Source organism: Macrotis lagotis, chromosome 1, assembly GCF_037893015.1.
Source record: "Macrotis lagotis isolate mMagLag1 chromosome 1, bilby.v1.9.chrom.fasta, whole genome shotgun sequence".
Classification (NCBI taxonomy): domain Eukaryota; kingdom Metazoa; phylum Chordata; class Mammalia; order Peramelemorphia; family Peramelidae; genus Macrotis; species Macrotis lagotis.
This window is the reverse complement of record NC_133658.1, coordinates 765,017,147-765,042,517: the sequence shown is the minus strand read 5'-3', so window position 1 is coordinate 765,042,517 and position 25,371 is coordinate 765,017,147. Positions and strand designations below refer to the sequence as shown.

The 25,371-nt window shown below is 34.6% G+C and overlaps 1 pseudogene; it reads right to left on the bottom strand.

Moving 5' to 3' along the window:
* Positions 1-665: 665 nt before the first annotated feature.
* Positions 666-1,108, bottom strand: LOC141506778 (cyclin-G1 pseudogene; annotated as a pseudogene).
* Positions 1,109-25,371: the final 24,263 nt, after the last annotated feature.

Here is a 25,371-nt window from a genome sequence, read left to right as displayed (position 1 = left end):
AACCATGTCAATTATTCTCTAGGATAATGTTGAAGATCACTTAAATTTAACATTTCTGTCTACAATGGTAATAGAATTTTATAATCAAATTTAAATGAAAAATATGCCAAACAGAAATATGTCTGAATTATCTAGTTGTATAAAGCTTTAACAATTCTGCCTCAAAGACTAGTAACCCTGACTATGCCAATGTGAATCATACCATTTTTCTGAAGTTGATCTGTTTTGATGTGAACTTGCACCATAATTCAAATAACATCAACTAAAGTCAATCAGATCTTGCCCTGAGTACTATCTATAATCAGTATACCCACCCAGACACTCCTATATTGGGATCAATATTAATCATCAATTCACAATATAGTCTCCCATCCTCATTCTACATTAAGGTTTTACATTTGATTCGTAGTTTTTACAAATATGCTTCAAAGAGGATCATAATTTATTTCATATTTATTTTATTTCTCATATTTATTTCTAATTATAGCTCATATAATCTGTGTCCAGATTATAACCATTTTCCCCTCAAGTCTGAAAACATCCCTGCTCTCCTAGTTGCTATGCTTCAGGCTTCACAGCTTATATCCATATTGCTATTGGCATCCACAGTTCTGATGTGAAATAAGCCTTCAAAATAGTTGAATTTCTTCACCATGAGAATCCTATTAAAACCCAAATTCTGGGATTGTTGGAAGAAGACCGATTTGGTAATAACTATGCTTCAACTTGACCATGCAGTATACCCAGATACAATTCACTTCAACTTCTGAATATTTGGTTTAGAACACTTGTTTGATGCAAGAAGGTCAGATCTCTGCCATTTATCTTGGGATGTTTCTGGAGCCAGTCTAACTCCTTCCATCAATTCTATAATTTTCTGTGCTTGAATCTCCAGGGCAATTATAGATAATTCCAAAACATAAGACTTTACTTTAGAAAACACATGGTGGCATGCCTTAAGCTGTTTTTACAATCTTTCAAAACTCAGGTTCTTTCTTCTTTCAAATGGCGAATTTTCATGAATAAGTGAATAATAGAGCTGCAGAAAGGCAGTAGTGGCTTTGACTTTTCCACTCAACTTCTCTAATACATTCTATTTCATTTTCATCAAGTCAGAAATTATAAATTTGTATTGGCTTACTTGAATCAAATCAGTTGTTAATGGGATATTTCTGTTTTCTTCTGCCAATTCACAAGCAGATAAAAGTAATTTATTCTCACATACCCAAGATGCTTGAGTTATACCTTCATTTTGTATAGAAAAGTCCAGTAAATTCACAACTAAAGAAGAAGCCTTTCTGTCAAAAACAAAGGCTAAAAAGGTCTCTCACTTTGAGGCCCTCAGTCTTGCAACATTTTTGCAGCAGAATTAATTAGACTCAGGTCCCAAATGTTTGGCTGATATCTGGACTCTTGTTCCAATAGAACATTATGCAGCAGTTTCTGAACTTCACTTGTTACCAGTGCCTCTATTATGAAGAGCTCCTTGTGTCCAAATGTCCCAGCTGACATGGAAACTATGTGGACAGAGGAGAAGGGCCTGGGAGGAAGATGATAGAAGGGATTTCTGGGGCATCAGTCTCTGGTCTTGGAGCACTGGGAGCACTTTATGGCACTTTAACTCTTAAGTGTGACTTCTCTGCTCTTTTTTGATATTTTAATGATTCCACAAAACATGGAGGTATCCTGTTATAATCTCCTGCCTCAAACCCACAAAATAATGGTTTTCATAGGATTATTGAATTAAGAACCTTCATAGGATTAGGGACCTTCATAGGATTTGGGGGAATTAGAACTTGAAACATCCAAGAGATATTCTACTTTATCCCCTTATTTTATTGTCATCCAGAGAGGTGTTGAAAGAGGTTGCCACTTGAGCTAGAGGAATAGACAGCAAGACTGAAGATTTCCACCTGATCCTGTCTTCTTCAGCCTTACAAATTCCTTTAAATAACATTCATAAAGTCTTTAGCACAGTATCTGGCACATGGTAAGAACACATGTTTCTTTCTTTTCCCTTTTAGTCATTTTACAAATGCCATTTTCTTTGCTCAGAGTCTGAGATCTTCACTGACACTCATGGAACTTTGTGACCATTAGAAGTAATATCCAAAGGTGGCAAAGAGGTCCAGGGGAGAAGAATAGGAACTTTCCCTTTCTGGAACCACTAGATGAGACTGGACTAGATTATTAAACTCCTGGTATCCTTTGAAGGGAATTATGATCAACAAAGCAAGGCAGTGGGAAAAACCAAAATCTAATTGGATTCTGGAGTTAAAAAGGACTTGGGTTCCCACTTCTGATGCTTTTTCTTACTCATATGACCATTAGTATGTAATTTAACCTCTCTGGGCCTTAGTTTCCTCAAAATAAGGGGACTGAATTTCCAGCTTCTCTTTCAACTCTGTTTATGATCCAAAAGATGGCTTCCTAGACTGTTAGCACTTAGCATTTTAGCAATGGTAAGATTTTCTCTGCCCTTTATTTTGACAAACCAATGTTCCTACCCAAGTTGAAATAATCACTTCATGATAAATAATTATAGACTAATTGACATTTATGTTTGAAGGTGGAGATGTTCGTCCTACTTCCCTCATGATGGGACAGGGGGTGAAAAGTTCCTTGAATACCATGCTATGTAGTAAATGTTCTTTTCTCCAGGCAGGTGAGCACATATGGGATTCTTAGGAGTAAGTGAGAGCATGAGAATATGGCATCAGACTGTTCCCAAATTTTATTCCTTATGGAATTGAGAGTCATCATTTTCCAGGTCTTCAAAGCATCAGTCAGCACCATTGAGATTCCTTCTGGTTCTGCAATAGGCACTTAAGGCAGAATGGGGTGTTAAAAAAAAAAAGGAATTTGAAGACATTTCCATTGCTCTCTGGGAGCTTTCATTCTAATTAAGTCAGGGGGCACAGGATATCAGAGCAGAATCAACTGAAGTAAGGGAAGGGGAAAAAACAAACTCAAGATAGTGCTATATATATAGATCCATATAAATTTAGAAGGGATTGTAGACATCATCTAAGTCAACCCTTTAATTTTACAGATGAGGAAAATGAAGTTAGAAAAATAAAGAGATTTGCCTAAACAGTAAGTAGGAGAGTAGGATTTGAACCTAGGTTCCTTGATACCAAACACAACATTCTTTTTAAAGCACCATTTTATAGTGGAAAGAGTATTGACTTTGGAGTCAGATGTAGATGCAACCTTGTTTCTCTTACTCACTATCTGTGTGACTTTAGGAAAGTTCTTTACTTTCTCTGGGCTTTGGTGTTCTCATTTATAAAATGGAGCTGTATTTAAATATCTTTATGGTCCAAGTCAGAGATCCATTGAATAATTTTCTGCAGTTCCTGAGAAATGAAGGAGAAGGGTTTGGGGGTTAGGGAGGAAGGTTGAAGGTGATAACAAGTAGAAAACCAAGTTCAAGAGGATGAAGTGACTTTTCCATTCTTAAGGAGAGCATCTGCTAGTTCAGGCTAGCAGACTTGACCTCCAGTGATTCAGAGGTTATTGTTCCCAAAAGTTTCTTTTAAAAGCTACATTCATATTCATACCAGCAGCCAGTCATTGTTGGCTATCTCTTATCTTCTAAAATGGTCAACTGTCACTAAATGACTAGAGACTAAGTCTTCCTGCTGGAATCTAAAAGTTCATTCTCACTTTCTGTAATCTTGTAGTTGACAGAGCAGGAATAGCAACATTGGAAAGAAGTATGTACTGAGGCATCACAGGACAGTTTGGACCTTGAGGAACCAGAACTCTGGGAGTCAGTCCAGAAAATTCTTTTTTCCTGGAATGTTTCTCCCATAGGTCCAGGCTACTTTTGGTCAGATAATCAGGCAAGCATCAAAAACAAGAATATAGAAGACCTACCATGGAGAGGTAAGCACACTGCAATTTCTTTCCCCTCATCTTCCAGAAAGATAAGCAAGCTTCCTGACAAAAGTTCTTCTATACCACTGTCAAAAAGAGCATAGAGGCAGGAGAAAGGGTATAAAGTCAGTTGGTCAGTTAACAAACATTTGTTAAGACCTTTTTATATGTTAGGTATTATGCAAAATTCCAAGGCTATAAAAAAGGGCAAAAACATCTCTGCCCTCAAAGAGCTCAGTCCAGTAGGAGAGAGACATCATTTAAATAAGTAGGTACATGCAAGATTGATATATATAGTAGAAGGAAGATCTTATGAAAGGAGAGACATTAGCAACTGGAAGCAACAAAAGAAGGACTCTTGAATTTGAACCTTAAAGGAAGCCAGGGTAAACTTAATAAGTGGAAATGAGGGAGCAGAGCATTCCTGACATAGGTCACAGTCATTTCAAAAGCCCAGAGAAGAGAGGTAGGGTGTCACATTTTGGGGGTAAATAGAATTTTATTTTTTCCAATTACATGAAAAGATACCTTTCAACAGTCATTTTTAATAAAAATTTAAGTTCCAAATTGTTTTCCCCTTCTATCCTCCCTCTCCAAAATGGCAAGCAATCTGATATAGATTATATATGTGCAAACATTTGAACATATTTCCACATTAGTCATGTCATGAAAGAAGAAAGAAAACAAAAGGGAAAAGCAAAAAAAGTCAAAAACAAGAAAAATGGGAAAATAGTATGCTTTGATCTGCATTCAAATTCCAAAGTTCTTTCCCTGGATGTAGATGACATTTTTCATCATAGGTCTGTTGGAATTGCCTTAGATCAGTGAATTGCTAAGAGCAAGTCAATCATAGCTGATAATTGCATAGTGTTGCTGTTACTGTGTACAATGTTCTCCTAATTCTGCTCACTTCACTCAGTATCAGTTCATGTAAGTCTTTCCAGGTTTATCTGAAATTTGCCTACTCATCATTTTTTTTAGGTTTTTTGCAAGGCAAATGGGGTTAAGTGGCTTGCCCAAGGCCACACAGCTAGGTAATTATTAAGTGTCTGAGACTGGATTTGAACCCAGGTACTCCTGACTCCAGGGCTGGTGCTTTATCCACTGTGCCGCCTAGCCGCCCCGATGGATTTTTTTAGGTTCACTGATGACTTGTTTAATTTTTTTTTCTAAAATGGGTTTATTTAAGTATTTTATTTCCTCTTCTGTTATTTTTGACAATTTATATTTTCATAAATATTCATTCATTTCACTTAGATTATCAGATTTATTGGCAGCAGTAGGGCAAAATACTCCAATTATTGCTTCAATTTCCTCCTTATTAGAGGTGAATTCATTCTTTTTATTTTTAATTCTATTAATTCTAGTAATTTGGGGGATTTTTAGGTTTTTGCAAGGCTAATGAGGTTAAGTGACTTGTCCAAGGCCACACAGCTAGGCAATTATTAAGTGTCTGAGGCTGGATTTGAACTCAGGTACTCCTGACTCTAGGGCCAGTGCTCTATCTACTGTGCCACCTAGCCACCCTGGTTTTCTTTTTTTTAAGTCAAATTAACTAAAGATTTGTCTATTTTATTTTTTTTTCATAAAACTAACTCTTGGTTTTATTTATTAGTTAAATGCTTTCCTGTAACTCACTGAACTTCTCCTCTAAGAATTTGGATGTTTCACAGCTAAACATTACATGTTCAGTATTAATACTATTTCATTATCCATGGCACCCTTTAGCTAGATGTAATTTCCTTCCTTGTCTCTTCTAACTGGCTATTTTTTTTTGCTTTGTCTGAGATCAGGATTATTATTCCTCCTTTTTAAAATTTTTTTATATATCTAATGATGTTGTGTCCCCTCGCCCCATGATGCTGTCTACTTTGTACACCATTGCATTGTCTTCCCCACCTGCCCAAGTCTGTACTCCTCTAAACCATTTGAAGGTAGTGAATCCTAATTCATTGAGAAGCCACATTGGCCCAATTTATTTGTTTGCTGCTTGGTCATTTCAGTTGTTTCCAACTCTTTGTGACTCTATGTGGGGTTTTCTTGGCAGAGATACCGGAGCAATTTGCCATTTCTTTCTAAAGCTCATTTTACAGCTAGTCAGTGTCTGAGGCCAGATTTGAACTCAGAGAGATGAGTCTTCCTGACTCCATGCTCAATACATTACATCTAACAAATCCCTAAATTTATTGATTACTGCTAACCTAACCAACAAATTGGTCATGCTCAGATATTTGTCTTTCAATTTACTTTAATTTTCAAACATATCTTTCTATGATCAGATAGCATGCTTCATCATAAATCTTCTGAAATCAAGAATGGTGATTGGGTTGATTATATCTTACAGCCTTCAAAGTTATTTGTGTTTTCCTTGCCATTATATAATTTGTTTTCCTGGTTCTTTTAATTTTGTACTTTATTATTCTATAAAAGATCTCAAAATTATTTATTTTAATAATATCAATATTAGAGTATTATTTATTCTTCTAATTCTGCTCACTTTACCATCAGAAATCTTCCTATATCTTTTTGAAATCATCTAATTCCTCATTTCTTACTGCAAAATAGCAATCATTATATTCATATACCATAATTTATTTAGTTTTTTCTCAATTGATAGATATTCTTGGTTTCCAGGTCATTGGTGATTTAATACCACAAAAAGAACTTCTAGAAACAGTTCTGTAAATAAAGGACTTTTTCCTTTCTCTTTGATCTCTTTTGAATATAGCTGAGTCAAAAGACATTCACTGCTTATTAACATTTTGTGTATAATATCAAATTGTTTTCCAGAATGGGTATATCCATTCACAAGTGCCTGTTTTCCATCACCCTTTCAGCATTTGCCTTTTTCCTTTTTTTCATCATCTTTGGCACTCTGATAATGGATATGAAGTGAAACTTGTTTTAATTTGTTTTACTCCATTAGTAATGGGAAAATTTTTAAAATATGGTTATAAACATATAGAATTTCTTCCTTTGGGCACTTATTCTTATCCTTAAATCATTTATTGTGGCATTTCTGTATTCTTATACATTTGAATTAGTTCCTTATTTATCTTGGAAGTAAGAACTTTATCAGAGACACTTTATGCAAAGTTTTTTTAATTAAGACTTTAATTATAATTTTATTAAATTTGTGCAAAAACTTTTTAGTTTTATATATATAATCAAAAATTTCTATCTTATCTGCTCTGATTCTCTTTATTCCTTATTTAGACATAACATTTTTTCTTAGTCATGGATCTGATAAATAATTTTTCCATGTCTCTAATTTGTTTAAGATGTGACCTTTTATAGCTGGGTTACATACATATTTGGATCTTATCTTTGTATAAAGTATTTAATTTCTTCCATACTTTTGTCCAGATTTCCCAATAGTTTTTGTCAAATAGTGAGTCCTTAATCCAGTAACTGGCATCTTTCTGTTTATTGAATAGTTCAGCACAAGAAACATTTTCTGTATGCTATGTACCTAATCTATATACTGATAAATTTCTCTTTTTCAGTCAATATCATAAAAAAATTACTATGGTATAATTTGAGTTTTGGAACTATAAGAAACTTCATTGCCATTTCTTTTCATTATTTGAGATTTGACCTTTTTTCCTTTGGATGAGATTTATGATTATTTTTTTCTGATTCAATAAAGTAATGCTTCCTTAGTTTAATTGGTATGACATTGAATAAGTAAATTAATTTATGTAGAACTGTCATTTTAAAATATTGGTGCGTCCTACCCATGAGCAATTAATATTTTTCCATAACATAGGTCTATCATTACTTCTGGAAACAACAGTTTATTTATTTAAGCATTTATGTAGTTGTGTGTATCTTGGAAAGATTTCTAAATATTTTATACATACTGTATTAATTTTAAATGGAATTTTTCTTTGTATCTCTTCCTGCTGTGTTTATTATTGGTTTCATATAGAAATACTGACATTTCCATAGATTTATTTTATATCCCGCAAGTTTGCTAGTTATTGTTTCAATTAATTTTTAATTGTCTCTCTAGAGTAAGTATACCAAGCATATTATCTGCAAAGTGTAATAATTATTGCCTCAATTACTTTTTCTTCTCTTATTGCTGCATTTTTGTACTATGTCAGATAAAAGTGCTGATAATGGACATCTTTTTGTCCACTTTTGATTTTATTGGAAAAGGTTTTAGTTTATTTCAAATATATATGTATATAGATATATAGGCAGATTTTGGTTTTAAATATATACTACATATCATTTTAAGAAAATCTCTTATTCCTGTTTTACTAGTCATTTTAAAAGAAATGGGTGTATATATATTTTGTTGATGTTTTTATCAATTTTATTAATAATATGGTTAATTAAGTTTATATTATCCTAATATTAAATCAACCCTCAATATGAATATAAATCTGACCTGATCATAGTATATAAGCTTTTTGATATTTTAGCCCTTTTGCTGATATTTTTAAAACTTTTAAAAAAATTTTATTCATTAAGGATATTTGTCTATCGTTTTCTTTTTCTGTCCTGATTCTCCCTAGTTTATGTAACAAAACAATAGCTTTATCATAGAAAGAATTTGGTAGAATCTTTTCTTTTCCTTTTTTGAAATCAATTTATATAAGTACTTGAAATAATTGTTTCTTGAATGTATGAAGAAATTCACTTGCGAATCCATTTGACCTTGGATTTCTTTTCTTTGAAATTTCATTTATTTCTTGTTTTATTTCTTTCTCTGAAATTAAATTGTTTTAATTCTTTATTTGATGTTTTATTGTGAAGTGCTCAAAAGTCATTCCTTTCATACTGTAATTTTCCCAAGTATTACCATGAAATTCATCAATCTATAGTTTGGAAATGACATTTCATTTTCTCTTTTGATACTTGGAATAGTTGGAACAGTTGTCTCTTATTCTTCAGGATTTTTCACAGATCAGAGTCTCAGCGTCAAGGTCATTTTGAAGTCATAATATAACTTATCTAGGCTTAGGGTTTTGAATCCATTAAAAACCTTATCCTTTATCAAAATTAGCCTTTCTATTTGTTCAAGTGATCCTATTCCCTCTTGTCCCTCCAAAAGATTTTCCCCTCTGTCATCCCCAGTCTTTAATCTTCCCATCTACTAGTTTTTCCCTATATATATGTGTATATATATATATATATATATATATATATATATATATATATATATATGCCCATTTCTCCCCATCCTCAAAAGACCATAATTTAATCTTATCATCCCTGCTATCATTTCATATTTCTTCTTCCTTTTGTGGCTAAACTTCATAAGAAGGCTATCTAAAATAGGAACCTCTACTTCTTTTGCCCTGACTCTCTGTTTTAAAAATTTCCTTCAATCTGACTTCCAACTTCATCATTTAACTAAAGCTGTTCTTTATAAAGTTACTAATGACATCTTAACTACCAAATTAATTGATCTTTTTTCAGTTCTCTTCCTCCTTTAACTCTCTGCTGCCTTTGGCACTGTTGTTCACCCTCTCCTCCATGATACTCTCTTCTTCCTTGACATTTATGACACTACTCCCTCCCATCCTATCTTTCTGGTTGCTCCTATCCTTCGCGTATATCCATCCAGGTTGTACTTGCTAACTGTAGGTATCTCCAAGAGTCCTGTCCTGGCTACTTTTTTCCCTCTATACATATATGATTTCATTTCATGATCACATCATCTCATGTGGATTCAGTCATTATTTCTATGCTAATTACCAAAGCTACTTATCCAGCCCTAATTCCTCTGCTCACCTCTATCCCTATTTCTCCAACTGTCAGTTGGTTTCCTTGAATTAGATACCTGTTGACATCTAATACTCAATCTTTGAATCTTCAAAACTGAATTTATTATTTTCCCTCTCACCCCATCCCTCATCCTCAGTTCCTCCTTCTCTCTCAACCCATATCCAATCTATTACCAAGTCTTGCTGATATAATGTTTGTAACTTCTCTTATTTCATACTATCAAATTTTATAATATTTGTAAAGCACTAATCATATACCTGGCACCTAGGAAGCACTTAATAAATGATTTCTCCTTCTCCTCCATCTCCCTGACTTCTCTCCTTTGACACTGCAGGTGTAGGACTTCATTACCTCATGATCAGACTACTGCAATAGCCTGCAGATTAGTCTATCAGCCACAAGTCTTTCCCACTCCAGTTCATCTTCCAAATAATTCCCAAAGGGGTCTTTCTAACTTGTAGGTCTGACATTTTCACTCCCCCTTCTTCATCCCCCTTATTTAATTAACTCAAGTTGTTCTCTATTGTCTCCAGGAAAAAAATTAAAAAATCATCAGTTCAGCATTCAAAGTTTCATAACCCTGACTTTTCCTTCCTTTCCAGGCTTCTTCCACCTTATTCACATCTACATAGATTGCAAGACACCAGCCTCTTGGGTTCCTCAAAGAAAAAATTCCATCTTCAGACTCCATGCATTTCACCAACTTCTTCTATGCCTGAAATTCTATCTCTTCTCAATTCTCCCTCTTGACTTCCTTGAAGTCCCAGAAAATTCCATCTTCTATACAAGAAGCATTTCCTGATGCCCATTAATTAATTAATCCTTCTGTTGATTACCTCAAATTTCTTTTTGTTCTATAAGATTCATAAACATAATCATAGTGTCCATTATGTTTCAAGTTCATTTAGAATAGAGATTGCTTTTTTACCTTTCTCTGAAACCCCAGCAATTAGTATGCTGCCTTCCTTATGTGGGTGCTTAATCAATGTTTATAGACTAACCAAGGGAAGGAGACTGCTGGGAAGGGAAGAGAGCCCTGGACCTGGAGTCAGGAGGCCCTAAGTTCCAATGTGATCTCAGAATCTTATTAGCTGGGGGACTCTGGATAAATCATTGAATTTCTATCTGTCTCAGTTTTCTCATTTGTGAAATGGGGATAATAACAACACCTTACTTTCCAGGGTGGTTGTAAGGATCCAATGAGATGATGTTTGTAAAGCATTTGCAAACCTTAAAATATTATATAAATTACTGATACTATTATTATTCAGTAGCCTTCAATAAATAATGCTATGAATATTTTTTACATATAGGTGCTTTTCCTTTTCCTTTGCTTGCTTTGGGTATGGCTAAGTCAAAGAGGATAAATAATTTTATGACTTTGGAGCATAATTCCAAATTGCTTTCCAGAATGGTTGGACTAATTCATGGTTCCACCAATCATGCATTTAGTGCACCAATTTTCTCACATTTTCTCTGGCATTTGTTGTACTCCTTTCCTGCCATCTTTACCAATCTGTTGATAGTATCTTACCAATCTGTAAGGTAGTATCTCAGCATTGATTTTATTTTTTGTCTCTAATTATTGTTAATTTAGAGCATTTTTAATAGGGCTTTTGATAGCTTTGATTTCTTTCTCTGAAAACTGCTTATACATATTCCTTGATCATTAATGAACTGGGGAATGGTCCTTATAAATTTGGTTCAGTTTTCTATAGACTTGAGAAATGAGATCTTTTTTTAAAGAAACTTGATGCAAAATTTCTTCCCCCACCCCCTAGATTCCTGCTTATAGTCTAAATTTAAATACATTGATTTTGTTTGTGCAAAGTTTTTTTAACTTTATGTAATAAAAATTATTCTTTTTCTTCCCTTTGAACCTTTCTATCTTTTGTTTTATCATGAACTGTGCTCAAGTCCATAGATCTGAGAGTTCTTGTCCCAACAGATGGAATTTTTGAATTTATCAGGAACAAAGTTTTGTGCTTATTTGTTTCCGTATATTATGTACCTAACCTGTTACATTAATTACCTGCTGTATTTCTTATCTAGTACTAGATTATTTTGATGGTTATAATTTTATAGTACAGCTTGAGATCTGGTAATAATAGTCTGCCTTCACTTTTTTTCATTGATTCCCTTAATATTTTTAAATATATTCCTTCAGATGAGTTTTTGTTATTATTTCTTTTAGCTCTATAAAGCAATTCTTTGATAATTTTATTGGTATAGCACCAAGTAAATTAGTTTCAGGAATTGTCATTTTTATTATTCTGACTCAGCCTACCCATGAATGATTACTATTTCTCTCATTGTTTATGAGTGTCTTTATTTGTGTAAAGAGTGTTTTATGATTGTATTTATAGAATTCCTGGGTATATCTCAGCAGGTAAATTCTAAAATATTTTATTTTGTGTGAAGTTATTTTAAATAAAATTTCTTTTTCTTTCTTTTCCCAAGGGGTTTTGTTGGTAATATAGAGAAATGATGTTTGTATAGGTATATTAACATCCTGCAACTTTTCTAAAGTTGCTCTTGATAATTTTTTTTTAACTTGGCTCACTAAGGTTTTCTTAGTATATTATCATATCATCTGCAGAAAGATAGTTTTCCTTCCTCATCACCTTTGTCTGCTTCTTCAATTTTTTTCTTATCTTAATGTTACAGTTAACATTTCTAGTATAATATTAAATAATAATGGGGTAATGGACATCCTTGCTTTATCCTTGATCTTATTTAAAAGGCTTCTAGTTCATCCCTTTTATGCACAATGCTTGCTCTTAGTTTTAAATAGATACTATTCATTATGCTAAGGAAAAACTCCATATTTTCCTACTTTCTAGTGTTTTGAATAAGAAAGATGCATTTTTTTAAAAAACTTTTTTGTATCTATAGAAGTAATCAGGAAATTTTGTTGATTTTCTTATTAATATTGTCAATTATGCTGATAGTTTCTCTAATATTGAACTAGTTTTGCATTCCTGGTATAAATAACACCTGTTTATAGTGTAAGATCTTTGTGCTGTATTGTTGTAATATCCTTACAAGTATTATATTTAACAATTTTGCATATTGGGGAATTGAACTAGGTTTCAATTATTCATTAGGAATATTCATTAATTAGGGAAATTGATCCACAGTTTTATATCTTCATTTTTGTTCTACCTGGTTTAGGTATCAAAATGTTTCATTCATAGAAGAATTTGGTGGGTCTCTTTTCATATTATTTATACAAACAGTTAATCTAATATTGGAATTTGTTGTACAAATATTAGATATAATTGTAAATCCTTCTGTAATAGATTTGTGATTTGTCCAGTTTCTTTTTCTAAGATGAATTTATTTAAATATTCTCTTTTCTGTTAATCCAGGCAATTTACATTTTTGGTGTTATATAACTATTTCATTTGTAAGATGATTAGTTTTGATATACATAGTTTTATTGATGTATATATACATTTTCAAAGTAGTTCCTAATCTTGCTTTTACTTCTTCTTCATTGGTTGTATACACATCTTTTTTTTTTTCATTTTTGATACCTATATCTTGGTTTTCTTCTTTCTTTTTTTTAAAAATCAATTATCCAATAGGTTTATCTATCGTTTTTTTTTAGGGTTTTTTTTTTTTCCGCAAGGCAAACAGGGTTATGTGGCTTGCCCAAGGCCACACAGCTAGGAACTTATTAAGTGTCTGAGACAGAATTTGAACCCAGGTACTCCTGACTCCAGGGCTGATGCTTTATCTACTACGCCACCTAGCCGCCCAGGTTTATCTATCTTATTGCTACCCTCCATAAACAGATCTCCTAGTTTTATTTATTAGTTAATTTTTCTGATTTTCAATTTTAGTAATTGCTCCTATTGATTTTCAGAATTTCTATTTTGATGTCTAATTGGAAATTATAATTTTTTGTTGTTTTAAAAATTGATCTGTTCTTTATTTTATTGATATGAGCACTTAAAGATAGAGAAATTTTCATAAGTCCTGCTTTGGTTGCTATTCCATAAATTTTGTTATATGATTCATTATTGTCATTATCTTTATAGAAATTATTGATTGCTTTTTTTGCTCTTTGTCCAAATTAATATTTGATTACTTAAATTTCCAACTAATTTTTAATCTGACCTTCAAAGGCAAAAGGGTTCCTTTTCAATTATGAATTGAATTGGACACCAGCTGAGACACTTTGGCATCTAGGCAATTCTAGATTTCTGAATTCTCTTTATGCCTTTTCTCTTCAGCTCTACTGAAATTTTGACATTAATTATTCCAGTTTTGTGGAAAGTATTTTTAATGCCTGAAAAAAATTATAGTCTTCCTACATTGATGCTCTAATATATTCATTTTATTATGAGAGGAAAATTTCCAAATAATTATGTCTTTTTAAAAAAATTAAGTTCTAAGAGGAGGAAAATATAAAATCAGGTCCTAGTGTCTTCCCACATAAAGTGAAGGAGGTTGACAAGTTGTTCCCAATACAGAGTGTTATGACTATCCACAGTTCCCCTCTTTAATCTCTCCTTTGCAATTACTCTTTCAATTCTTCTAACTCTATAACAACTTGTGGTTTTTTTATAATTTCTAGGCTAGCCAATGTTTTTTTTTTTTAAAAAAGGGTCTGTGGATGGAAGCAGTAGATTTAAGGGTGGATAGGGAGAGGAAAGGATATCAAGCAATCAATAAGCATTCATTAAGAGACACTATATCCCAGGCATTGTACTGTGGAAAGCGCTGGAACTGAGAGTTTAAAGAAGGCTTCCTATAGAACTGGTATGTCCAAGTACATGGGCCAACATTGCAACATCACACACCAGTTTAACCCTTAACTAACAAGCCTCTTTCACATAACTAACATTGTGCCATCTCACAGACCACTTTAGCTTTTTTGTTTGATGGTTTTGTTTTTTTACAAAAGCTATGTATATAGGAATTATGATCTTGATTTTAAAATCTTACATGACTGATCATAATTACAACAGACAACTTCATGTATGCAGCATTAATCACTATTTTGTCACTGGACTTTGGGAAAAAGATTTCAAAATTTTAGAAATACCAATTGCATTTCATTATATTTGCTATTCCATCTCAGTTGACATCAATATGTTGTATGAAAAGTTGCAAATGGAATGTACAGAAATGTAATCAGATGTGCAACTTAAAATTTTATTCAGGTATCTTTATTGGACTTTTATTCCTTGTAACTAGCTAAAGAAAAATATCTAGTATTTCACAAACATGTCTATGAAAATGTTCATGATGTTTATTTTGGGAGTACATACATTTGTGAATACTTTTTCCTATCTGAAGCATATAAAAAAAGTAAAAATCGAACAAAAATTTCAGACAAAATTTTGAAACTATTTTTCACATCACTACAACCTCTATGAAATCAGATTTAGATGTATTATTACTGAAAAAGCAGACTTGCTGTTCATATTAAAAATGGCATGTTCTTATGTTTTGTTTAAGAATTATAAAAAATTTAATTTAATTTAATTTTTAAAGTTTTTTAAAATTTAATTTGTAATTTAAATTTAATTTTTTAAAATTAAAAAAATTGTTTTGTCTGTCATTATACTTTACTACATTATTACATTTAATTATTATAGTCATTGGTAATAATGGTTACATTGTAGTCATGAATAAAAATTAAATTCTATATGCTCCCCTTGATAAGTTTTTGTTGGATGATGCTCCCCAAAAGAGTAAATAATTGGACACCCATGCTATAGAAAGTGGGGGTTTAGTTGGAATCATAAGAAATCAGTAAGTTTATCAGTAGAGTGGAGAAGGGAGATTGTTCCAGGTCTGGAGGAGAGCCAGAAAGCATCCTAGGAACCAAGAGATGGAGTATCTTGGAAGAGGCAGGAGGCTAGTGTTACTCAGAACTAAGAGTATATTTTAGTGAATATGGTAAAAGAAGACTGGAATGGTAGAGGGGCTAGGCTATAAAGGACTTTGAATGCCAAACAGAGCATTTAATATTTGATCCTGGAAACAATAGGGAGTCTCTAAAGTTTATCAAATGGGGGGTAATAGATGGGGTGAAACTTAAACTTGCTCTTTAGAAAAATTACTTTATTGACTGAATAGAGGATGTATTGTAGTGGGGAAGATCTGAGATAGGCAAATCCATCAGAGGCTCTTTCAATAATCTGGGTATGAGGTGATGAGGCCTCTACATATAGGAGGAAAGGAGGGAAGTGGGGAATGGAGAGATAGCTGGACCAAGAAGTAGTTAAATAGCTTAATGGACTACCTGGAATAAGGTAAATATTCAAAACTACAATCTGAAAATAATAGTAATGATAATAACACTAACATTTGCATAGTGACCATTAAGTGCCAGTCACTGTGATAGGTCTTTTACAAATATGAACTCATTGGATCTTCACAACAATCCTGAGATTACAGTCTCCATTGCTCATTTAGGAAATTGAGGCAAACAAAGTTTGAGTGACTTGCCCAACCTCACATAGCTAGTAAGTGTCTGAAGCTAGAGTTGAACTCAGGTCTTCCTGACTACAAACCCCAAGCTCTACCACCTACTGTTGTCCTATGCTTCAATGGAATGAGTCCAATCTGATCTGGTGATTCCAATATTTCTATATAGGACTGAATATAGCCAGGGAATTATTGCTTTTGTTCTGCCTTGGGCAAAAGGATATATTAAGGCTATTTTACTGTACATTGTTAAAATTATGATTTCATGCCATTCTTGGCATCTGGGCATCCAGGACTTAGAGGAGATGGAGCTGCCTGAGGAGGAGGCATACTCAGCAGATAACCCTGCAAGCTCCTACACAGTTTCAGCAGCCAGAGAATGAGTCATCTCTTGGAAAGTTGCAGGGGGTTGGGAGGATAGACAGAAAATCAAAGAGTAGGAGATGCTCTTCCAGAATCCTGAGCTTCCAGTTCTCTTAAAGGCAGGTAGCAATGTGGCAAACCCACTAGTTCCCTTGCTTGGAGAGTTTAGGGGGGAGAGGCACCACCTCTGCTGAGGTCTATGTAAAATCCCTGAACAGAAACTTAGAGATCAACTAATCCAATCTTCTCATTGTATGTATGAGGAAACTAAGATATAGAGAGAATGATAGTATTCAACATTTTACAGTACTTTGAGTTGCAAAAGCAACATACATTCTCACTTGTTCCTCACAGCCTTGTGGAGTAAGTGCTATCTCAATTTTACAGAATCTAAGAAATGCTAAGTGCCATATTCAGGGTCACACAGCCAGTCAGTGGGATTTGATCCCTGTCTTCCTAATTATGATTTCAGGACTTTTTTGAGTTACTCAACCAAGGTCTGACATCAAGCTAGAAGCAGAGATGGGACTCAGACCCAGATCTTTTGATTGACTCCTGCCTAAATGATTATTGCTTGAAATATCATTTTTGACAACAGCAGATGAGGCATATTGGAAGTGAGGAAGAGAACAGTCCTCATGGAAAGGATGACATCTAGTTTATGTTTTAAAGAGTGGCTAAGAATTTATCCGGAAAAGAAGGAAAAGAATGGTATTTCAGCAACAAAAATCAATTAAATTAATTAATTAATTAAATGGGATTTCACCATACCAAAATGCATTTCTTGTCTCCTTTTCTATCTCTCTTTCTCTCATTGGGATAGAAAGAGAACTCAGGAGCATCAGATTGTGTGTGTGTGTGTGTGTGTGTGTGTGTGTGTGTGTGTGTGTGTGTGTGTGTGTGTAGAAGGAAGAGGGAAGGGATAGGAGTATAAAGACAAAAAGAAACAAAATATCCAGATCCTTGGCAGTGAATAAGACTGAGGAATTTTGCTATGGAAACAGTCATGTTTAAAGATAGGGTCATTTTGGACTGATTTAAGAAGAACACTAAAAATAATTCAATAAATTAAAATATGCTCTCTGCCCTTTGACTTCCCCAAGTCTGTTTGAAAGTATGAGTATCCTTCATTACAGAAAGCAATGTTTGGTGGAAGGGAAAGAAGGGAGAGGAGATGCCTGGGGTTTGGTTGGTTAGTGTAATTGATATAAAGGGCTAGACACTTTTTTGTAAATTAATAAATCAATACTATGGTTTATGAATCAGTCCCTTGTTAGCCTGGTAGGTACAAATTGATTTCCCAGAGCCTTGTTACCCCTGGATGAATTGATATAATTGCTTTTCTGACTTTACTAGTCTAAGTCCAGGGTACTACTCTCTGAGGGATTGGTGGGGGTAGAGGATACTTGTAAAAGCATAGCTTGGAGGAGAAGCCAGGCATATAAATTGCTCTAAATTATAAGCCATTCCTGTCCCATTTCTGGATTGGATACTTCCTCTAGGCTCCGAATTTTCTAATCTTTGAATCTTCCTTTGTTAGACATCTTTCCCCTCATTCTTCAATCCTCCTTGATTTCTAAATGTATATAATTATCCTTCCAAACTTCCCCTGAATCTAAACTGGGATCTACCAGCAACTATAGTAGATAAAGTGTGGGGTGTAGAGTCAGGAAGACCCAAGTTCAAATTCTACTTTTGACGATTAGTAAGAGTGGCCCTGAGTGAGTCATTTAACCTCTGTTTTGGGAGTAATAATAGCTTCTACCTTATGGGTTTGCTGTGAGGATTAAACAAGATAATATCTATGAATTATTTGCAAACCTTAAAGCACTATGAAAATAGGAACTATTATAGACTGATAGTATTCTATGTCACAAATTGAAGCTATCACAGATTGATAACTTTCTTTTAGGGAAAGGAAGAATGTCTGTGACTTAGAAAGTATTACTCAGAATTCTATAATAAAGATTTGGGTATATGTTTTGGTGGATAATACCTTAAAGTTTATAAAACATTTAACAAATATCTCATTTCTCTCTCACAAAATCTCTAGGAGGTAGCATTATCATTCTCATTTTACAGATGAGGAAACTGAGGCACAGAGAAGTTAGATAGTTTGTCCAGTCACACAGTCAGTGTCCATGGCAAGATTTCAACTTGGATCTTCCTGACTCCAAGTCCAAGTTTCTGCTGTTTCATCTGATATTCACAAATATACTTATAAAATAGATACTATTATCCCCAGTTTATAGATGAAGGATTCAATAAGTGGTTGATAAGGATTTGGATTCTATCAATAGTTTCTGATATTTGCTACATGCAGCTCTCTGTAAGTATTCGGTGGGTTTCTTTACATCTCTGCTTCCCGCTAAATTAGTTGTAATGACAGTTCCTTTGATGCAGGGAATTATGACTATAGGAGATTCATAAGGGGAAACAGATTTTGTAATCCTTTATACTGTTAAATTTTGTAAAGATGTTAACTGCTCCTGTGATGTAAATTGACTCTTATTGTTCTCTTGTTAAATGTAAAATTGGTAGTGACTCCTTTTACCTAATTTTGGTCATTTAAGGGGGGGCGGGGATTTCCCCTTTGACCTCCATCTCCAGCTCCTTCAGTACCCAGAGAATGGGCAAGACTATAAAAACTTGGCCTAAACTCCCCTCATGGTGTGCCAACTCCAAAGCCTCGGCCCAGCTGGCTGTCTCTCTCTGTCTCTCTCTGTGCCCCAAATAAACCTCGCCTACCTTTTTGTTATTCACTTCTGTCCTCAAAGTGCTTGTTATTTTTCCTGGAGAAAAAAAAAAAGATTTTAATCTGTACACTCTGTAAGCCTCTATATAAATCCTGAGCAGTTTTAAATCCCAGGGATGTGTAGGAATTCTTTTAGCATTCGAAACTCTCAATCTTAAATTTGGTGACACCAAACCTGACAACACCTTCTGCCACTAGAAGTACTTAGAGGTTAAAGTAAATTTTGTTCAACCCCTTTGTTTTTTACATATGAGGCAGTTGAGACCCAGAGAGGAAGAAACCTGACCAACGTTAGCCAATACATAGCAGAGCTAGAATTCAAATACCAATCCTTTAACTACAAATCTGGGGGTTATTGTCACTACATGTGCCATTGTGCATATGTCCATTGTGATTACCTCCCCTCAACCCCTCCTAAAGGTCCTTAACATTGGTTCCTGACTCATCCTTTTCAAATTCTCCTTTGTGGGGCTCAATCTATTAAGTCCCTCTACTCCAGTTCTTTGGGTTAGAAAAGTCTTTAGCAGAATTGAAGATAACTCTATTGTGATGGGACTAGTGTTTCTATAGCTTCTTTTCTACTTCCCACAACACTGGAAGGTTTTACCTAAAAGAAGACAAAGATGGCTCTAGGACCATCAGGTCACAGGTTTCCCTGACACGGTCTCTTGGTCATCAAAGGGAATTAAAAAGTCCCAGCCTTGTGGCATTTAGGTTCCTTGGCTTAGTGATTTTTCTAAAATCCATCTGAATTACCTTCTCCTGACCTGTTGACCAGATACACTTCCTTAAGGAGAGAAGGCACCACATGACTATACCCGATCTGCATATCCTTGCTATGTTAGGGTAAAGTAAACCTTTTGTTAAATGTTCAGTGACTTCACAAATTTGAGTTTCCTTGTTTTGTTCCTGTACTAAAACTGAAATAACCCTGTCCTGGTGTTAGGGCTGCCCTCTAAAACCCATTTTTAAAAAGTCACATCTACAAAGGTGAAGACACCCAAATACAGACACATTGGGAAGCTATGGTTAAGTCAACCAGCTTCATTCTCTTGTTCTACTGGGCAGCTAGGTGGTACAGTGAATAGAGCAGTGGGCCTAGAATCAAGAAGATCTGAGTTCAGATTCTACTTCAGACACTTTATTAGTTATATGACCCTGGCCAAGTCACTTTAAAAAAATCCCTTTTTGTCTCAGTTTCCTCATCTGTAAAATGGGGATTATAATTGTATCTACATCATAGTGTTGATATGAGGATCAAAGGAGATATTACTTGTAAAATGCTTCACCTAACATATAGCTGGTTACTGATTGATTGATCAAAATATTTATGTAGCACTGTTGAGTGGAAGAGCCCTGAATCTGTAGTCACAGGACCTGAGTTTGAATATAGACTCTGCCACTTGCTACTTGTGAGAACTGTTCCTCTCTAAGATCTAAGTCTTCTCCTCTGTAAAGAAAGTTATTGATTACCTGTAAAATTACCTTTCATCCCTAGATTGGTGATGCTTGGAGAATAAAAGGAAATAGAAACCAATTTCTCATCAGTAAAAACACCTGGCTCTATCAAAGTCTATAAAGTCAATGCCCCCTCCAAGTTTTGTTCTGAGACTTCTTCATAAGGGGCAGGTGGGATTAAAGAGTGACCCTGATTCTCCAACGATAAATCGGTGGGGTACACCTTCTGGCAGAATATACCAAGATAGAAATGATCAGAATATGGGTCTGCAGACGAACTTTATGTAATTGTAGGAGGATTAATTAAGTTAATGCAGTGAAGCTATTGGGCTTGCCACAGGTTGCAACTCTTTTTGACTGCAACTCTCAGATAATCTCCTAAATTATAAATAGAATATAATCTACATCAGAGGAGAAAATATTCACAAAAGTAAAATCACAAGTCCTTCAAGTACTGAAATAAAAATTTGAGATTGTACGTGCCAATTATAATATAAGTTGTTTGTAGTATGGCACGTAATATGCCTAATAAGGGGTACCTTGGTCCACCTCATCTGCCTTCACACCAGCTGTTAAAACAATTACAACCAGACCTTCTCCAAACAGAATTTAACCAGAGAGAGAGTGTTGAGAATAAGTTCTCTGCTCTCCTCAGCTCTCTACCTTTAGAAAGAGAGATGGGAATGATGTAGGATGTGAACAGAGGAAGAGAATAGCAAGGTTATTTCTTGCCAAGTGTCCATCAGAAGCTTCCAGAATTTCCAGGGTCAACCTGACTATGTGTCTTTCAATGTGTAACTTAAAATACTGTCATGATACTTCAAAGTAGGGGGCTGGAGAGGGGCTGATAGTATTCTGTGTATTCCTTTGAACATCTTGGAAATATCATTGACTCAGAATCTCTGTGCCAGATGGTTGGTGGGTCTTGTGGGCCCCGTGGGCCTCTGTCACCTAGAATATTTGGAAGAGATGCTGTAAAGGTCAGAGGAAGGGATTCCCAACTCTGTAAGTGGGTTGCATAAAGCTTCATCTCTCACCCTGCACCCCCATGCTTCTCAGTGTCAGATTTCCTTTTTGGAAGAGTTTTCTGTGACAGCTCATCACTCAGCATTCTGCGTCACAATATGGTTAGAGCCTAAAATAGGCCACTGGCCCCTCCCTGATAACCTATTCTTTATTTCAAAGGGCATCTCTCTCTCAATCTGTGCATGATAGAAGAGGAACTCCATGCCCACAGCTCCTGAGAATGTGGTTAGAGCAGGGGTTAGATTTCTTTTTACTGACCGCAGGATCAAAACTGAACCAATCCAGATAGACAAGAAAGAGGATTCCTTACAGAGAAGTCAAGTTTCTATAATAAGTCCCCATCAAGCTTCTGTCAAGGCAGAGAATTCAGGGAGGTAATGCCATTTTAGCTTTTTGGCAGCATTTAAAGTGCTTTCCTCATTACCACCTTGGAAAATCAGGTAGTACAAATGCTATTAGCCCCATTTTACAGATGAGAAAACTGAGACTCAGAAAGATTCATACAGTGAGGAATTCAAAGGGATCTTAGAGATCAACTAGTTGAAAGCTTTCATTTTTTATAAATAAAGAATGTGAGGCTCTGGAAGAGAGCCTGGCAAATAATTATTTTTAATTAGCGCTTATTCTTGACACATAGGTCATAATTAGAGGAGCTGAAATTTGGATTCCATGAACTCAAAAATTGTTTCTTCACTATCCTACATTGTTTACAAAGCAAATACTGATGGCCTTAGGCACCCAGAATGTTATCATTTTTAGGATCAGCCTATTAAGTATTATATTACATTATATTCCCTAAAATAGAAAGCCTATTATGTTGAGGTCTAACCATAGTTCTGGCTGAACAGTGTTCACCACCACTGGTTAACCACTTCATTTTCACCTTGATGATTTTCATGTATTTTTATGTTGACATATAATAATAACATTCTACATTTCTATAGTATATAATAAGATAAAGGAGCACTTTTCTGTCCTTGATAAACTCAAATCTGTAGGGCCTAAAGAACTACTTTCCCAAGTACTGAAAGAAAAGAAAAAAAATCAATGAAGCAACCAAAAATCAGATATGTGATTGCTGATCCACTGTCAATGATCCAGAAAAGTTCGTGGAGAATGGTAGAGGTAATTCAGGACCAAAGAAGACAAAAATTTTCAAAATTTTTGAAAAAGGGAAGAGTGGAAACACTAAGCCAGTGAGCTTGACTTTGATTACTGACAAAATTATAGACTTGAACAGTGTCCAGAGAAGTGAGATCAGGGTGGGGAAGGCTCTTAGATCATGACACATGTGGATATGAGAATATTTAGTCCGAAGCAAAGAAATCTTGCATGTGGAACATGGAAGCTGTATTTAGAAAGCTTCAAGGTGAAAGATCAAAGAGAAAAAGGAGTCACATGTACAAAAAGTATCTCTATCAGTTCTTTTGTAGTGACAAAAATCTGAAACTTATCAATTGGGAAATGGCACAAATTGGAAAATATCATAAATTGTGATATGTGAATGTAAAGGAATAGTGTTGAGCTATAAGAAATGATGAAAGCGACAGTTTCAGAAAACCTAGAAGATCTATATGAACTGAAAGCAAACTGAAAGGAGTTAGGAGAACAATTTATATGATAACAAAAATTAAAGAAAAATTTGTGAATGACTTAAAAATTTGAATTATCCTTATTCCAGTGGACTGATGAATAAGCATGCCACCCAACTCCCAACAGAGGGGTGATGGACTTAAGATGCAAAATGAGACATATATTTTGGCTATGGTCAAATTTGGTCCAATTTGTTTTCCTTGACTATGAATATTTGTTACAAGGTTTTTGTTCTTTTTCCTTCCTAAATGGGGGAGTCAGAATCTGAGGCTGATTTTGAATTCAGGTCTTTCTGATTTCAGGGTCAGTGCTCTATTTACTGAACCATAGATTAAATTAGAATCATAGTAATAACTTACCTTTATAAAAGTGCTCCAAAATTTGCAAAGTACTTTGCAGTTATTATCTCTTTTAAGCTTCATCACAACCTTGTGGGGGTAGATAATATATCATGGGTCAAGAAGTTAACAAGCATTTATTTAAACCCTGGCACAGAAATTTGAAGAATGAAAAGCTTGCTATTTGAAAGTCATACATTTCAGATGGCATTTCTTTATTTCCATCCTAGGAATGCTCATTTTAAGAAACTGATCTTTGAGAAAACAAAAAAGTTATATTACAAATGAACTTTTTTTGATGAAACCAAAATAGTGGGAACAGTATAAATAGCACTAGACTTAGCATTAGGGAGACCTAAGTTCAAATCCAAGCTCCAGATATTTACTAGCTGTGTGACCCTGGGAAAGTCATTTAATATTTATTTGCCTCCATTTCCTCAACCACAAAAAGAGAATAATAATAAAAATAGCACCACGTTACAGAATTGTTGAGAGGATCAAATGAGATAATAATTATAAATCGCTTAGTCCAGGGTATAGAACATAGTTAACACTCTATACATGTTAAGAAAATTAGTTTGAATTTCAACTCAATGGCACTATATACTAAGAATAGGGAATACCAACAAAGTCAAAAGACAGTCCCTGTTTTCAAGCAGCTTATGGTCTAATGGAAATATTATCCTTGTGGATCATTTTACCCATTATATATGTTTTCCCCATGATCACTCAGCTAGCAAGTGTCAGAGATGGGATTCGAACTCAGTCCTTCTAACTACTAGATCAGAATTCTGTCCACTACAGTAGACTGCTTCTGAATCATAGATTGCCAAAGTTGAAAGGGTTCTTAGAGATCATCTGATCCCACCTCTTCTATTTATAGATGGATGAACCAAAAACCTTAGGAACAGAGAAAGGAGTGTGATGGGTCTCCCTTGTTTCTCCCATTCCCTGATTTCTTCTTGCAATCCCACAGACTGGGAGATCAGAAAAACCTGTTATTTGCTTCTGGGAGATCCTCATCTAAGGAAGACCAAACTCCCTTGGCTTCCTGCCTCTTTTTAATTAATTCTGAGCTGATCAGTGCTTGGGGATGAATCATCTTGGTTAGAAGCCCAAATCCCCAGCTGACATCAGAGAGACTGCTTGTAGGTGAGCAAAGTGAGAAGAAGAGTATTGATAGAGCATCACCCACACACGAATTGCTTTCTTTGGCAGGCAGGAGCAGCATTTTCTTCACATAGATAGAACAGTGTGTTTATTCTGTCCTTCATTGTCCTTGGACTCCCCTTCAACCTCTGACACTTAAATACATCCTCCTTCTTGATATTCTCTCTTAGTTTGGATTTAGAGAATCATCTCAGAATTACAAGGCATTCAAAGAGGTCATAGGATCATATGTCAAGAGCTGAAAGGGACCTTAGATGTCCCCCTTTTCCCCTCATTTTACAGTTAAAGAAATTGAATTATAGGGAATTAAGTGACTTGACCAAGGTTATACTGGTTCTGAGCATCAAAGTTTGTATCCCAGCAAAGCTGTTATACCTTACGTCTACGCTGAGCAATACTAGACTCTTTAAGTACAAAGTCCTTGACCTCAAAGGCTTAAAATCTAGCAGAAGAATAACAAATACAAATAAGAAGACAGCAATGTTTTTTTAATTTCAATATAATATTTATATTCAATATAATCTTTATCCATCTGCCCATCTATCTATCTATCTGTGGATCTTTCAGTCTTTTATTTCTATCTATCTATCTATCTAT